Genomic DNA, 8,348 nt, shown 5'->3' on the forward strand with positions numbered 1-8,348 from the left:
GAGTCAAAATGCATGAAAATGAAGAGGGGAAATGGCCAAATAAATTCGTATCAAAGATGTTGCCGAAAATCTTTTAAGGGATATTCTGCATGGTACCCCTCCATTTTTCGACTTTCTACATGACACCCCTATACTTTTTGAAACATACATGGTATCCCTAATTGTTGTCATTATCACTAAGTGTACCCCTAAACTTTATTTTTCATCAATTAAACTCAGTTTTAGGCGTTAGGTAATGACTTGGACTTATAAACAAACTTGTCAGTTTTAAGCATTAGGTATATGTTGATTACTAGTTCTTGAGGAGATGTGAGGCGGTTTGGAGACCGTCTCACGCACGGGTCGCCTTTTGGAACTTCCCACTCCAAGAGGGATATGCACATTAACGACTTGAGTTTGGAGGGACTCGTGTGGTTGAGACACGACGTCTGGCAAGGGATCTGGTTGGCTTTTCGATCCGGTACGTCTGGGCGTGTCCCCGTACCTATTTGTGGTTGTCAGTATGTCTGGGCGTGTCCCGGTACCATGGTGGTTGTGGGTACGCTGGGCGTGTCCCGATACCGGAGTGGTGGTTGTTTGATAGCCGTTCGCTTATGATATAATCATGTTGCATACTCACGCACTTTGAGTCGTGTCACACTTTATTTATTTATTATTGAAACTGACATTTGTGCGTCTGTATAATTGTCACCTATTTCCGGGGTGGCATGTATCGATCCATATGATATTTACGATCATATGGGGAGCAGGTTGAGTACAGGTTTGCTTGTTGATATGATCGGGATTTGAGTTGCGCCTTGGAGTCGGAGTCGAGTAACATAGCATAGATGACATAGATGGTACTAGACTTGTAATTTGTATAGTTCACTTTTATTCATTTGTTTACATTTATGTAATCACTAAACTTGTTATTTATTTAATGAAGTTTCTTAATTGTAATTCCGATTTCACTACCTCAGGAAACCGAGACGGTAACATCTCTCAATTACCTTGGCCGGGTAAGAAGGAGATGTTACACTAAGCCCAGTGTCCGCGAGGACACGTTGTACTAATCGGGCGTCTTAGGTTAAAGCGTCGTCGTTGAAAATAGTGAGGACTCCTGAAAAACCTAAGTGTGTTTTCACCACCCTCACCAAAGGAATAAAACGCCCCAAGATAGAGTTGGATGATGGTTGCTGACTCCACATCCCATCATCATATGTCAAACGACCTCCTCATAGTCCTTGTGCCCAAGGTAAAGATGTCAACTGTCTAGTTTGATAGAACCACATATCCAGATGATCACTTCGAAGCCTACGAGAGTCATATGTGCATGTATGACCTGGACGATGTTGTGTAGTGTAAAGTCTTCTAGCCACAATCTCCGGCTTGGCTTAGTCATGATAACGAGGTGTAACACTTTCATATTCTAACTACCAATAATTCAAAACTTTATATCGGAACCTGGGCGTGTTAGCGTTGTTACCTCAAATAAAAACCAATGTTAACAATTAACAAGGTCCTATTATAAAACATGACATTACCGCGAAAATAATTTTAAAAGTTTACATTGTAATTTGTACCAAATCTGAAACAACTTAAAATTATTTCTGTCCTAATCAAACATAAAATATAAGTTAAACTATAACTGAAGCAAAACTAGTAGTCTTTATTATCGTTATTTACAACTCTATAAACTTTTAAAATTGCTCAAACTTCACAAGACAACTTTGGGATATAACATTGAGGACTTAAAAGGGATTAGTCGAAGCCTTTACATGCATAGAATAGTTTGACAGAGGGGAGTCAGGCTTCCATTGAGGGCCAAATCTAAACCCCAAAATGGGTGAAGTTGTGAAAGGGGAAGTCTTGAAACTTTTGGAAACAGTTATTATCCATCCTATAACGGACAGTAAATTAGTGAGTCTTTTTCATGTAGTTCCTATGATAGTGGGATTGACAGTGGTACAACAAGAAGATAACACTACACTTTCCATTAGAACTGTTATGGGGTAGCGGATGTGTATAGATTATAGGAAACTCAATGTCGACATGTAATACTCCCAATCACCAAGGAGTCTTTGGCAAGTCATTCCAAAGTTAAAAGGAGGGTTACCATCTCACTCGCTCGAAATAGTACATATCAAGTCAACAGTAGAAGAACAATTTAAACTAATTTTATTAAAGGTCAAAAGGAAAATACTGATTACATATCAAATATCGAAAATCTCAAATCGAAAACAATAGAAGTAATTATAACACCCTTTCTTACCCGGCCAAGGTAATCAGGAATGTCACCATCTCGGTTGCCCGAGGTAGTGATTCGAAACTCCAATTAAGTAACATTTTATTGAAGTCTATGTTTAATTTATTATATAAACGAATAATACAATGTGAATTATACATTATACAAACTCGACTACAATGGGCAACACTACTAAGCTCTACATCGATTATCATGTGACTAGGCGACTCGACTTCGAATGTCAGTAGCTCGACCCATCCCGATCATCATCATAGCCAAACCTGTAATCCGCTTCTTCCCATATGATCAAAATTATCATATGGTTCATCATAGGCCACCACAATGAAAGAGAGTGACAGTTTACACAGAACCAACACACTCCACTTTTAAATGCAAAGAAAACAAATAAGACACACATGTCACATCATCTCCTTCAATCCCAACTCCAACTCCACCTCAACCGGTGAAGACATCGCAACACCACCACCAAACAGCCAGACCACAGTCCGTAAAAAGATACATGAGACGCACCTGAAGTACCGAGCCCAAGCGCTAACCGAACTCCTGCCAGATTTGGGACGCACCTGAATCCCTCATCCTCAAGCCATTAACATGCACGTCCTCCTTGGAGTAGAAAACTCCAAAGAGCGACTCGAGCGTAAGACGCTCTCCTGAACCACCTTATGTCTCCTCAACAATCACACAACACAACCACATCTCCACCAATCCTCCACCAACATCCACATGAAATCAATATATATCACAATATGTCAAGTAAGACACTATAAAAACAACATGAACCTCATTATACCATGAGTACATGTACCAAGAATTACTCCGCCTCTTTAAGGCATAATTCTTCATCATCGTGTTCTAAATGCAAATCCAACAACTATATGAGACTAATAACAATTACACACTATCATGTTATAATGCAATTCCAACAATTGCATAATACTTTAAGGCAGAATCACCCATTAACTATTATGATGCAAATCCAACAACAATATGAGACTAATAACAATTACCCACTTGGATGATCACATGTTTAAATCTCATTTTAAGAATAGATGTGGGATGTAATATTTTACAGTCAACTGGTCCACACATATCGGTAATGATTGGCTGACTAGAGTTTGACATTACTATCGTGCGACGGTGGTGATCATTTGATCCCCTTAGGTCATACCTAAAGGATAACACTCTTAATTGAATATTTAATTGATCGTATGACGATACGAGTCAATTAAATTACTTAAAATTGACGGACGATTTTGGAAGTGATATTTACGTGTCTCGTTGTAATTTGATTAAATTAGATACGGTCTAAGTAATCGAATTGTTTTATTACTTGAATGAAATTATTGTTTACGGAAACAATTGAAACTGAATGAATAATATATTTTAAATACAAGATGTTGTGATTTATAATTGGTAAACCATTTTGGTACAAGTAATTATGATTTACTAAGTCGATTTTGTACATGACGTATTTTTATTAATACGTTGATTTTTAATATGTTAAAAATGCATGACAATTTTACATGACTAGTGACATGTGACAATTGACAAATGACAAAATGTAAAATGGACTTTCCATTTTATATAGGTGCCGAAAAATGGAGGGAGTGAAATGTTTAATTTGTGTAAATTATTTAAGTGGAAACAAAATGATTACACACCTAGCTTATAGCCATGCAAGCCTATGTTTTCTTGGATAGAAAAACTTGCCCATGCATTGGCTCTCAATCCCTCCTTCCCATCGGTTTTTCAAAGGGCATTATAGAGAGCTTTTTCTCTCTAATTATTCATTCATACTTCATATATTATTTCTAGTGTAAGAAATAAAAACTCTCTACATCTTAAGAAATACTAGAGAAATAAAAGCTCCAAAATTATCCTCTCTTGGCCGAAATTAAAAGAGACAAAAATAATAGTTTTGGGTCAATTTTTGTAAGATAAATATTGTTCTAGATTCAAATAATATTTATTTTTAAGAGGTTATCTTGGGTATTCATCTTTGGGAGGGATTCTAAGCTTGAAACCTTGTTCTTCCATTTATAAGGAAAGCTCAAGAACAAGTGAGAAGGAGAACTCACTTGTGCCCTTTTAATCCAAAACTACTATAGTAAGAATGACGATTTCTTCTCTATTTTAATTATGTTTGTATGCATAAGATCTAAATTTATTTTTATGACAAAATTAAATTGTAACATATATATATGAATATGTTGTATAATGAGATTAATAATTTCCAACATATAAGAGGGGCAAGTCCCGAAATTAATAAAATTAGACTAGCTTGCTATGACTCGCGGTGTAGAGACCTCAATAATGTAGTCTTCACGAAGAGTAGTACATAGATCCGCATAAGGAGAATCCAAGATGACTGGAAGCGTGGGAGAAGAAGTGCCCTGATTCGCGAACCAATCACTTTCTTTTTAGATGAACATCTTGATATTTGAGTGCGTAATTTTATTTGAATGAATCACACACACACACACACACACACACACACACACACACACACACACACACACACACATATATATATATATATATATATATATATATATATATATGTATTAGTTTATGTTATTAAAATTATTGTTTTTTAAATGAAAAATGTTATGTGGTAGTTGGTACTCATAAGGTTTCTACCTTTATACGTTGTACCTTTTTTTTTAAATGAATCACATCATAAAAAATGCTCAATGTGCAATAAAAAACAATGGGTTGGATAATAATATTATGTTTGGTCAATTCGGAAAGTTATTGTTGCAACCATTCAAAGGTCACGAGAAAAGTACTCCGTAAAAAAATAATTTAACTCATTATAAGACCGTCTCACCCACAAATTTGTGAAAACGATATTTAGCCAAAAAAAAAACTAAAAAAACCACACAATTCTATACCACGTTCATATCAAATATCAAATATATTTAGCCCGCCTAAAACAAAGAGGTTCTAAAACCAAAAACACATTGATAACAATTAACAACATAATACCACCAAACCCGTTGTCTCCTTTGTCCAGCTTTGGCTTCAGCCTTCTACGCACACTTCACACGACGAATCTACGGGAAACTAGTAAGTCGTCTTATCTTTGGTATTCAATTAAAATTACTTTTAAGTAATGAATTGTGGATTCATTTTTGTGATTTGTGAATTGTGAGATATGAATTAGGGATTTTGATTCCGTATTGCGTATTCGAAATTGCGAATTGTGTATTGGAGGTTGGTAATTAGGGAATGAAAATTAGGGATCTTATATTATTTAATTGCTTTACTTTCCAACTCACAATCACCTTAAACTTTCAAGTTGATCGACTCCAAGTTCGAGTTAGCCAAATATTCTACGCGATGACAAAACAATAGGAGTTTCCTGCACCAATAATCCATTGATCTTAGATAGATTTTATCAAAGAAGTTATGGATTGTATATAATTAGGTAGTCTGAATTTGAGATTGTTCATTTTGGATTATTTTAGTAAGTCTCGTGAATGTTAACATGTGACTTTAACATGTTACTCATCTAAATTCACCTATAATTGACTAAAATATATTCTCTCGGTCTTAATCATTTGTTTGGCTTTGATTAATATACCTCTCATAAGAATTTAAAAAGGCAAACAAATAATTATGGGGACAAAGGGAGTACCGAGTACAGAGTATAACTTAATGGTGAGCAACCAAAATGGTACTCCTTCCATCCCGGTCATTTGTTTACCTTTACTTTTGGCAGAGCTCCTTCGTTTAGCAATAAGGGACTAAGTAAAAAGTATGACCTTTAAAATCAATGACACATCTAGTGGAGGCATTTAGAAACCACCAATTTCATCTTTCTTAGCCTTATTTGCCGACACTGAGTAGCTATATTCTATGGTAATCGTCTGAATTTTGTATTTTTGTAAGAATATAAAAGTTTATAAGAGTATATAAACCACTCATTCCTACACCAATACACATGGTAAAAATACAATAGTTTTATCATTCATGTTTTTGCTCCATATCGTCTACGTTTTGAGAACTAGTAGACCTATTATTGCTTTCTATTATCCTTATTAGAAACACTTTTCCAATTTTGCAAGTGTACAAATGCGGACATCTTAGGTCTTTGAGGCTTGTACATAGCCGAAGACGTAATGTCATGAAAGGCATTGTATTTATGGCTTATCTTGTAATATATGTCATACTGTTTGAGTTTTTGTAGTGTAGTTGTAAGACCCAGACATGTTGCGGGAACTATTTAATGGTGTTCAGGACGGAAAAATGTCAATGTAATCTTGTATGGAGATAATGATTGATGGACTGGGATGGCAAAGAGAAATAGAGAAGGGACGGGAGGGATATGCTTGATTGGTTAAGTTCTATTCCCTCCGAATCTTTCTAACAATGATGTTAACCATTTCCTCTATCATTTTGGAAATAAGTCTTTGATATATATATGTTCCTTTGTTTAAACAAGGGAACTTTGATCTCATTACTTCACCATTTTAAGAAGCATTCATCTGTTTTTATTTCCAGTGTGAACAAAAATATACAGAGAAATCAGAATATGTCGGTTCTATATAATGCCTTTTAATAGAAAAACGGCTCTAAAATATCTCTGCATTTTTTATTTGAAGTACGTAATAGTATTTATTCAGTGCAGTTTTCTGTGTAATCTTCATTTTTTATCGTTCAAAATAGCCTCTCTTTGCTTTTTGTTCACACTGAGGTTGAATAAATCCAAATCTTCGTATCCCGCTTATTGTGCCATTCATGGGCCCTTAATGCATTAAGGTCATGTTATTTAAGAATCTAATCATCATGTTTCTTAGTCGCACAGGTCAAGGTCTGGTTTATGAATCGAAGGTTCGATATACCAGAGGATATCGATCCAACGTGGGCCTCTATAAATAAGAGTTGAGTTCCTGGTACAGGTTCCTTTTCTTGTTTCCTTCTACTTCGCTTCTGTAATGTTATCTTTAGTTATTTTTCTACAACTTCAAAAAATCAGATGAATTATTTCAAGGGACATTTGTAACTACTAATTCATTTACTTAGATAATTTTTTTTCTCTCTTTTTGGTTATAGGTGTTTAATGTGATCTTTAGTTGATGGAATGACAAATGTGGAGAAAGATTGTCTACATCTGAAGAAGCAACCACGACATTTATAATATTTATTTATTGGCATGATTATTTCTTATATTGAATACAATTTAGCTCCACGACTTTGTATTTTAATTTTTTTTTATATATTTTTTTTGTAGGACATGTATTTGACAATAGTCTTTTAATTACTAATGTATGCACCCACAAGAAGACGAGCATGTTACATTTTAATTAATAAATAGTAAATTCTTATTATTTCTTTCTACGAGCATAAAGTCACAACGTAGATATCTACAGATTACTAATGTATGCAGCCACAATAAATATTAATTTTGCCACAAAAATTATTCGTGACTACTAATTTTTAGTCACAGAAATTATAAATTTTCCACGAAAATGTTTGTGGCTAGTAGTGATTAGCCACCGGAGTCTTTTTTTAGCCACGATACTTTTTCGTGGCTACTGGTGTTTAGCCACGGGATTTCATATATTTAGCGACGATGTAGCCTTGTGGCTAATACAATTTTAGCCACAGGAATTTAGTTTGGGCACGATATTTTAGCCACGAAAATTTCCGTGGCTAAATTTATAATTTTAGCCACGTTGCAATTTTTCCCATGGTTAAATTTTTGCCACGGCCACTTGCGTCACGACAGGTTTTCCGTGACAAAGTACTATAGCCACGGGAATTTACCACTTGCATCACGTATTTAACCGTGGCCTGAGTGCCAATTTGTTGTAGTGCCGTCAAGTTTTACTCCAAGCACTGGGAAGATTGAAAATACCATCCACCTACTCACCTAAGGAAGTGGTAGCTCACATGATGAGAGACATTCCTGAGTTAAGCAACCTTATCATCTTCTCCGATGATATCCCTCCCTTCGGAAGCAACCACAACCTAACATTATGCATTGTCGTTCAATGTTTGAAGAGGAATGCACTCATGGTCCTAGTCGATGATGATTCCGCTGTGAATGACATCCCTCTCAAAATCGCACACAAATTGGGAATTAATGAAGTCGGCC

The 8,348-nt window shown here is 35.4% G+C and overlaps 1 long non-coding RNA gene across 1 annotated transcript; it reads left to right on the forward strand.

Annotated features, from left to right (window-relative positions):
• The first annotated feature begins 5,098 nt into the window (after nt 1–5,098).
• LOC141605653 (uncharacterized) lies at nt 5,099–7,578 on the forward strand. The gene is made up of 3 exons (XR_012526412.1): nt 5,099–5,314; nt 7,048–7,143; nt 7,304–7,578. It is a non-coding gene; the product is annotated as an uncharacterized LOC141605653 (long non-coding RNA).
• Nucleotides 7,579–8,348: the final 770 nt, after the last annotated feature.

The sequence above is a fragment of the Silene latifolia genome, chromosome 10, assembly GCF_048544455.1.
Source record: "Silene latifolia isolate original U9 population chromosome 10, ASM4854445v1, whole genome shotgun sequence".
NCBI classification, from domain to species: Eukaryota; Viridiplantae; Streptophyta; class Magnoliopsida; order Caryophyllales; family Caryophyllaceae; genus Silene; species Silene latifolia.